Here is a 9,149-nt window from a genome sequence, read left to right as displayed (position 1 = left end):
ATTGGAAAATAAGCTCTATTAGGTGCACTATTAAGTAGAAAGAGCCTCTCAAGTTTTCTCCTAGGCTATTTGAAGTTATTTTATTTGGGAATTTTTTCTTCCTAATTCTACCTCATAAGACAAAGTACTAGGAGATACAAAAGATAGTGATGTAATGGCACTGTTTCCCTAGCACTGAATTATTTTCATTTGAAAGAAGTTGGTCAGTTTTCAGAAAAGTAATGATAAAGTTATTTTTACCTTTGGTTAATTTGATTTCTTAAATAGCACTTTCCTTGACAGAAATTTACAGTGTAAAGACAATACGTAACTGGTTCAGTCAGATGAAAATTCAATAATTAGCTTATGTTGAAACTAGATGTTGATTTACTACAGGATTATACACGTGGATTCCATAAAACCAAAGCAAACTTTATGGCAATACGGGAAAGGCAGAATCTCATGGGATCAGTATAAAAAGATATTGAGTAAGTTGCCTTTTATATTATTTTGTAGAATATTTATTCAAATTTGGCTTTAGGATATGTTCACGGTTAATTGCAAATTCAGTGGCAGAACCATGGTGGAGATTTCACAGTTTCCAAGTCCCATTTCACTGTCTTTGAACATTGCTGCTACAGCGTCATCCTAATCTACTTTTCCGTTTTTATCTCATGCTTCCTCTTATTTTACCATTGGCTGCTGCCAACCTTGACTTTCCTGTCTTAATTCAAAGTGCAGCTTAGATGGTATCTTCACGGTATTTTGATCTCTTACCACCCACCCTAAGAATTACAACATTATTTTTATGATCCTCTGCAGATGTGCTAAAGAAAATAAAATTGTTAAAATTATAGCATTATCAGTTACTGAAGTTCTCCATGTTTGTCTTCCTGTTTATCCACTATCTCTGCCCCCTCCCTTGTCCCAACAATTGTATATTACATTTGTATGTATTACAACAATAATACATAGAAACTCATAGCCTTAATGTTACATTATTTAAGGACTCCCAATGTTTTTATGCTGATCTCAATCTATCATTTTAAATATTTTTTAAGGTGAAGTCATTTCGCCTCTCCTTTAATGATCTATTCTAGCATTTGATATACAATTTGGGAAATTTTTTCACAACTGAACACGACTGACAATGTTAAGTCCCGTGGGCATCTCATTGAAGCTGAAGACTTTCCAATCTGGAGCCATCGAATGATACCTGTCATCGTGTCACTGGTGAGAGATTATGTGATAAGTTTCATAAACTGTGATATACACGATTATCAACTATACATTATGTGTACTCTCAGAAACACTTTCCTAGAGATCCTTTATTTTGTTGTGACAGTTTCAACAGTAAGACAGTTGTCCGATTTCTAGTCCTTCAGGACATGTAAGCCTTTTGTTTAATTTCCGTTCAGAGTATTTACATACACATTTTGAGGAATACACTGAAAACCTGTGTACGGGATGCCTTTAATGTACAGACACCGAGCACCCCTCAGGCAATGTGTGGGGATCACTAGAATGCAACCCATTGTAATCACTTGGTTTTTGAAAAATGGGCAGAAAAGATATATTCATCCATTCCTTCAACTAGCTCCTGAGGACCAACTCTGAGTTAGTCACAGTAGCAGGTAGAAATGTAAAGACCAACGTGGCCCTGCAGGAGTTTATAATCCAGGTGCTGGAGGAAAGTAAGGCAGGTACTCAAGTTAGTATAATCCAAGGCAGAATATGATTAGTGAAATGTGATATAGTAATGATACCTGACATTGTTTGTGTGTGTGTGTGGGTGGGTGGGTGGGTGGGTGTGTATAGTAACTTACACAGTATTTTTTCATGTTTTTTTTTTTTTTGGCTCCATAATGATCTTTCGGTTAAGATAGAAATAATCAGTCTCATTTTACAAATGTAGACATTGACACACTTGTCTAAGGTGAAGCCCCTATGAAAGGATGGAGTATAGATTTAAATCCAAGTCATCAGTCTCCCGAGTCCAGTGTGTTCTTGGTTATATCATTCTGCCTTCCTCGGTGGTGTTTTCTCCTGTGCTTTTCACGGTAGCCCTGCGTCTCAGCCAGTATTTCCATTTTAACAGCATGACTCTCTTTGGTCTTACTGTAGTATTTGTACAGTTAACTTGAATTTTAAAAATTTGGAGCCAGGCATGGTGGTTCACACCTGTAATCCTAGTACTCTGGGAGGCCGAGGCGAGCAGATTGCTTGATCTCAGGAGTTCGAGACCAGACTGGGGAACATGGCAAAACCCCATCTCTACCCAAAATACAAAAATTAGCTGGGCATGGTGGCGTGCTCCTGTACTCCCAGCTACTTGCGGGCCTGAGGCAGGAGGACCACTTGAACCTGGGAGGTTGAGAAGGCTGCAGTGAGCTGAGACTGTGCCACTGCACTCCAGCCTAAGTGACAAAGAGACCCTGTCTCAAAAAAAAAAAAATTGTTGGTTTCCTAAGGTTTCCGTTGGTGGACCGCATGTATTACTGTTATGGAAAACATTCCATTTCAACGGCTTTCCCTCCCCATGCGCTACATACTAAATCAGTGCTACGGTTTACTTCCCCTTGGAGAAAATGAAGATAGCAGAGAAGGAAAGGAAAGTAAAAGTAAGATATTTTGTTTGTTTGTTTCTGAATGTTGAGTTATTTTTGTGAAAAACATAATAAACTGTTAGGCCTAAAATAGAGAGGCGTTAATACTTATCTGTTTATACTAGATATCATTTTTGGGGGTGAAAGGGAAAGGATGACGCACTTTTGTTGTTCATTCAAAACTATGAAGAGACTCCATGCATCTACTTTCAAGATCACTGGGGTCACTCAGTTCCTCAGATTTTGTATCCTCTGCCAAAAATGTTTATAAATGTTCTCTTTTGTCCCAGGTCATATAAAAGTGGGTCTGGAGTAAACAACAGACGAACTGAGCTATTTTTGAAAGAACATGACCACCTTCAAAAGTAGCTATTATTGAATGTACGTGCATGATGTGGTTTTCCGTGTTTATTGATTCATTGACTTATGTAACAAACATTTTATGATGTTTATTATAGTAAGTGCTTTATCCATGCTAATTCATTCTATTCTCCTAATGACTCTTTTCCATAGAAAAGGAATTGCAACTCTTCCGACCATAATGAGAAAAGATCCAGTGCTAATCACTTAATTGTTACCTTAACAGTTTTTTTATTGCCTTAATGTGCTCTTTTCCTTAGCAAGTCTTGCTCTAAAGCTTTTGTCCAATACTACAGGTTATTAGTTAAAAAATCATGCTGATAATGAATTATGTTTGAATGGCCTGTTACCTTTTTTTTTTTTTTTTTTTTTTTGAGACGGAGTCTGGCTCTGTTGCCCAGGCTGGAGTGCAGTGGCCTGATCTCAGCTCACTGCAAGCCCCGCCTCCTGGGTTCACGCCATTCTCCTGCCTCAGCCTCCCGAGTAGCTGGGAGTACAGGCGCCCGCCACCACGCCTGGCTAATTTTTTTTCTATTTTAGTAGAGACGGGGTTTCACCGTGTTAGCCAGGATGGTCTCGATCTCCTGAACTCATGATCCGCCCGTCTCGGCCTCCCAAAGTGCTGGGATTACAGGCTTGAGCCACCGCGCCCGGCCGGCCTGTTACCTCTTATATATGAAGAAGCCATATAAAGAGACATTAGGTCATATATCAAATTCTAAAAAGGTTTTATTTTTCAAGATTTCAGAAGAAAGTACTTAAATACTTGGATGAAGTAGATATAGTTTTAAAAATAAGCCACCATAGTCTGTTTCTTTAGTTTTCTACTTTTCTCTGAAATGTACAGGTTTCTTTGCTCTTGACTTTGTGTTTTGTTGTAGAAACTGAGGATCAGACAATTACTTATCTCTGCGGACTTAGCCTATAAGCACTTGAGCAGCTTGTATCCGTGAGAGTTAAGTGTGAGGAATTATGTTGATATTTTCTACTGAATGTCATAAATTAGTCATGTCTTATGGGCTTAACATACCATTCAATTTACTTTTCTTTAAAAGTCACCACTTTAAATATAAGCTGTTGAAATCAAAATACAGAAGGATCCAGAGCTTTTTAGAAGCCTGGGTGCTCCTAGCGTTGAAACTAGTTTTCTGAATCTGTTGGACGTTATTGGTTCGCAGAAGGGGCAGTCTCTTCTAGAGCATGTTTAGTTTGTGGTATTCATAGCTTTGGTAGTTCTCTTTGTATTTGACAAAGACCACTGTGAAAAGAATTTTGCGTTGCATCCAAAATTATATTAATCTATTCTTGGGGAACACAGTAATTTAGGGGATAGAATATTCACTAGCATAAAATACAGATTAGGTTGCATCAGTATCTCTATATTTATTGCTTCAAAAGATGCAGTTAGAAATGCAGTAGTTGACTTTGACAAGAATGATTCGATGCTGAGAAGAGTCTACCAGTTATTATACACACAAATATTATTTATTTCATGACTTCAGAACACGTCCCATATTAAAACTTCTGTATGAATTTTGCAGAAAGTTTTGCCTTTGCTTTAATTATTCAAAGTAAATCCTTGAGGAGTTGAATATCATTCATTTTACAGGAGAATGAAGCATTTCAAGTATACACATCTTTAATAATTTGTTTAGGCTATAAACATGCTGAGAAGACAGAAATCAAAAGGTATTTTTCCATCTTAGATCAAAGTATAAAGTCTCAGACAATTTTACATACAATATTCTTTATATATATTATATACTTTATATACATTTCTTTCAACATTCTTGTGAAGAAGTTTGTGTGTGTCAAACCTATACAGTGAGAAACTGAGATAGGATGAAACTGAATGGAATGAGAGCTTCAATATATATATACTTCCAATATATACACTTTACATATGTTATATACTTTATATACATTTCTTTCAACATTCTTGTGAAGAAGTTTGTGTGTGCCAAATCTATACAGAGAGAAACTGAGATAGGATGAAACTGAATGGAATGAGAGCGTCTGATGAATTAGAGGAGTTGTTGATTGTGAAAACCAGGGCTTAGTCATTGTTCTCAATATTGAGTACATGAGCCTCCAAATAAATTTTTTTCTTTTTCCTTTTTTTTTTTTTTTTTTTTTTTTTTTGCAGACAGTCTTGCTCTGTTGCCCAGGTTGGAGTGCAGTGGTGCGATATAGGCTCACTGCAACCTCCACCTCCCAGGTTCAAGCATTCTCCTGCCTCAGCCTCCCGAGTAGCTGGGACTACAGGCGCCTGCCACCATACCCAGCTAATTTTTGTATTTTTGGTAGAGATGGGGTTTCACCATATTGTCAAGGCTGGTCTTAAACTGCTGACCTTGTGATCCACCCACCTCAGCATCCCAAAGTGATGGGATTACAGGCGTGAGCCACCAGCCCAGCCTCCAAATACTTTTTGTAGTCAATTTTTTTGAAATTAAAAATACTTGCTAGGTAGCAAGATAATATTAAAATTATTAGTAAAATATGGTTACAAAGTAATGTGAGAAACTAGTTTTTCAATGTTACTGTATTTCATTTGCTAAGTGCTTTGAGGAAGAAGTGGGAAGATTTTTTTGAAATAACAAAAGCTCTAAATGTGCTTTTGTCCTAGTGCTCATTTTAAAAAGCATAGATAGTTCAACAACACAAAAAGAAAAATTGAAATCACACATTACTACAAATTCTCTAACATCTTTTTTTTTTTTTTTTTTTTTTTTTTTGAGACGAAGTCTCCCTGTGTCGCCCAGGCTGGAGTGCAGTGGCCGGATCTCAGCTCACTGCAAGCTCCGCCTCCCGGGTGTGCGCCATTCTCCTGCCTCAGCCTCCGGAGTAGCTGGGACTACAAGCGCCCGCCACGTCGCCCGGCTAGTTTTTTGTGTTTTTTTTTTGTAGAGATGGGGTTTCACTGTGTTAGCCAGGATGGTCTCGATCTCCTGACCTCGTGATCCGCCCATCTCGGCCTCCCAAAGTGCTGGGATTACAGGCTTGAGCCACCGCGCCCGGCCTCTCTAACATCTTTTACTCTTCAGTAGATTGCAAGCCTTTTCCCAGGTAATCTGATTTTTGTTGTTGTTGTTTTTAAACATATGGTGTGGCCGGGCGCGGTGGGTCATGCCTGTAATCCCAGCACTTTGGGAGGCCAAGGGGGAAGATCATGAAGTCAAGAAATCCAGACCGGCCGGGCGCAGTGGCTGACACCTGTAATCCCAGCACTTTGGGAGGCCGAGACGGGTGGATCACGAGGTCAGGAGATCGAGACCATCCTGGCTAACACGGTGAAACCCCGTCTCTACTAAAAAATACAAAAAACTAGCCGGGCGAGGTGGCGGGCGCCTGTAGTCCCAGCTACTGGGAAGGCTGAGACAGGAGAATGGGGTAAACCTGGGAGGCGGAGGTTACAGTGAGCTGAGATCCGGCCACTGCACTCCAGCCTGGGTGACAGAGCGAGACCCTGTCTCAAAAAATATAAATGTGTATATATATATATGCATATATATATGTATACACATATATATGGTGCATATATTGCATAATTCAGAGAAACTATAAATTATGTAACCACTTCCCTAATGCTGGCCTTTTGTATTATTTTCTGTTTTTATTATTATACACAGAAAGCCTTTGTGTGTATCCATCATTATTTTGATAAGTTCCTAAATTAGAATTGCAGGATTAAAAAACACACTCATTCGCAGTTTTTTCTATAATATTGCCAAATTTCCAAGTTTGATATTTTGTGGTAGGATCAGACTGTTTATGGCAAGAACTATGTTTAAGCTTATGCTTCTTCATAAATCTTTCATGATAATGTGAATTTTTACTTGTTCCAAAAGTACATATTTTCGCTTGGAAAAAGAGTAGATCAATTATTGTAAATGAATGCCAGACTTTCACACACACACACACACACACACACACACACACACACACACACACACACACACAGAGAGAGAGAGAGAGAGAGAGAGAGAGAGAGAGAGATAATTAACTTTGTAATGAATTGTTTTTACCAGTTCTCCTTAATACTCTTTTTATCTGGAAATGGATGTTTGTAGGTTTTAGCAGGTTGTGTTATGGAAGACAGAAATTTCTTTTCCTACAAGGTGAATAAGATAACTTTCATTTTTGGCTTGCTTTCCCTGAGTCTCAGTCAGAAGAAAATACTGACTTTGAATTAGTGTCAAGCTTGTAGCTATTTGTTTTCCACGGGACTGTTGATACATTTTTAGAAAGTTTTTGGTTGCTGTTTCGGTTAATTTCTCTTCCTTTCTACAATTGTTGTCTTTCAGTACTCCCTGATGTTTTTCGTCTTGAAGAAGTAGCTAGTTAATTTTAAAGTTCTTCTCACCCCAAGAACTTCTGCCTTTATAATTGTTTCTCTCTTCATATTTATTTTATACAAGATATGTGGCTGATTATATTGTTTCTGTCTGTACAGATGGAGAGTTAAGGAATAAAGAGGACAGACTAGATTACCTCAAACACTGAAATGCTATGATTTGTCCCAAGTCATACATGCATTATCTGATGAGACATAATATGCTTTTTCTCTGAGAAGCATTTTATCATTTTGAATAAAATAGGTCTTCTGAATTTACCTTAATGAAGTTGACAACTTTCAGAGTTTTTCAGTGGTGAAGAGAAACTAGAATAAGGAGATAACTGACAGAAACAGAAAAAGCCTCGTCTCTTCTGGATTCCTTTAATGCCAGTGGTCATCACCAGCTGTAGATCAGCCACCCTTTACCCGGGCTGGGACCTCCACCTTCTCATCTACAGGTGTATCACCTCAGAAATCTTCTGCATCCCACTGTCACCCAACACATTTTCTCCTTCCAGGCCTCTGCAGTCTCACAAGTTTGTCTGTATTTTTCTTCTTACAACCTACCCTGCTACCCTAGCCCGCCTGGATCTCACAGGAGATTAACTGAAATCCTCCCAACATTGGGCCTTTCCTGTGCCCGTCTTCCTGCTGTACCCTGGTAAAATGCCAGCCCAATCCAGTCTGTTGTTCTACTTCTGTATCTGAGGGCTAAAGAAAAAGCAACTAGTCATACAGATGAACCCTGTTTTAAAGTAACTACTAAATCTTTTCAAACTCATCTAAGTGCTCAGCCTTGCCTAATGCCTTTTCCTTGCCCAACCCTGTTTAGTTCTCTCATTCTCTTCAACATCTTTACCCAATCTCCTTCCCCCTCTTGACCTTCCTGTCTCTTCACCTGATACTGAGGTTCTTAGCTCCTACTTCATTGAGAATGTTAAGGTTTTGCTCTCTTCCATAAATTGACCTATAGGAGTATCCTTCACCCCTTTCCTATGGTTTTTAGGGGATGGAATATTTGTCCTGAGAAGGCCAATACATCCATCGGACGCTTGTCTCTATCCCCATTTGCTACGTATTTGACTTCAGCCATCCGGTACGCTGGCTCTGTCTCTGGTTTACACCTGCTGTCTCTGTGTCAGCACTCACTTCCGCTTTAGCCCATTGACTTCTTCCCTCACAACACTACTGAACTTGTCAATAGGCACATCGGTGATCTCCTGCATGCCAAGTCTCACGGACATTTTTCTTTGTGTTGTTTGGCTGCTGCTCTGCCTGACTTGATATTATAATCTCCTTTCCTGAAACCCTAGGCTACTGTAGCACAACACTTTACTGGTTCTCCACTTACCTTCCTTACTTCTCTTTCATTTTTTTTTCCAGATTCCTCCAGATGTGGCCTAGGAATCCTTTCAAACCCAGCGCTCCAGGCAGAAATTAGTTGGAGTTAGTTCACAAGATGCAATTTATTTGCCATCCACCCTTGCATTTCAGCTCCATGATTTGTCCTTGACATGCCTGTCTATAAAAACACTTTCTCTTTCCCAGAGATGGCAGCTAACAAGACCTAGCAAAGAGAAATGGGAATTTTCATTCACAATTTCATAGGGAAAGCAATTGATAAGATTATTTTACTGCTAAGGATAATAAAATGAATGAGAGAGTTGAAGAAAGAGGCACAAATTCTGAAACTGTCTAGAACCATCTAAGAGGTAAAGCTGAGGCGTTTTATCCATACTTGTAGGCTGTGATTTTTTTTTTTTCTTTTTTTTTTTTTTTTTTTTTGAGACGGAGTCTCGCTTTGTCGCCCAGGCTGGAGTGCAGTGGCGCGATCTCGGCTCACTGCAAGCTCCGCCTCCCGGGTT

General features: G+C 39.1%; 1 long non-coding RNA gene across 4 annotated transcripts in view; it reads left to right on the top strand.

Moving 5' to 3' along the window:
- The first annotated feature begins 2,503 nt into the window (after positions 1 to 2,503).
- The window catches only part of LOC139359565 (uncharacterized), an 85,540-nt gene continuing 78,894 nt past the window's right edge, over positions 2,504 to 9,149 (top strand). For all 4 annotated transcript variants that reach the window (XR_011615636.1, XR_011615635.1, XR_011615633.1 and 1 more), the window contains exons 1-2: positions 2,504 to 2,600; positions 2,876 to 2,950. This is a non-coding gene — a long non-coding RNA (uncharacterized lncRNA). The remainder of the gene's footprint in view (positions 2,601 to 2,875; positions 2,951 to 9,149) is intronic.

The sequence above is a fragment of the Macaca nemestrina genome, chromosome 17 (assembly GCF_043159975.1).
Source record: "Macaca nemestrina isolate mMacNem1 chromosome 17, mMacNem.hap1, whole genome shotgun sequence".
Lineage (NCBI taxonomy): Eukaryota > Metazoa > Chordata > Mammalia > Primates > Cercopithecidae > Macaca > Macaca nemestrina.
This window is presented reverse-complemented; position numbering and strand designations above follow the sequence as displayed.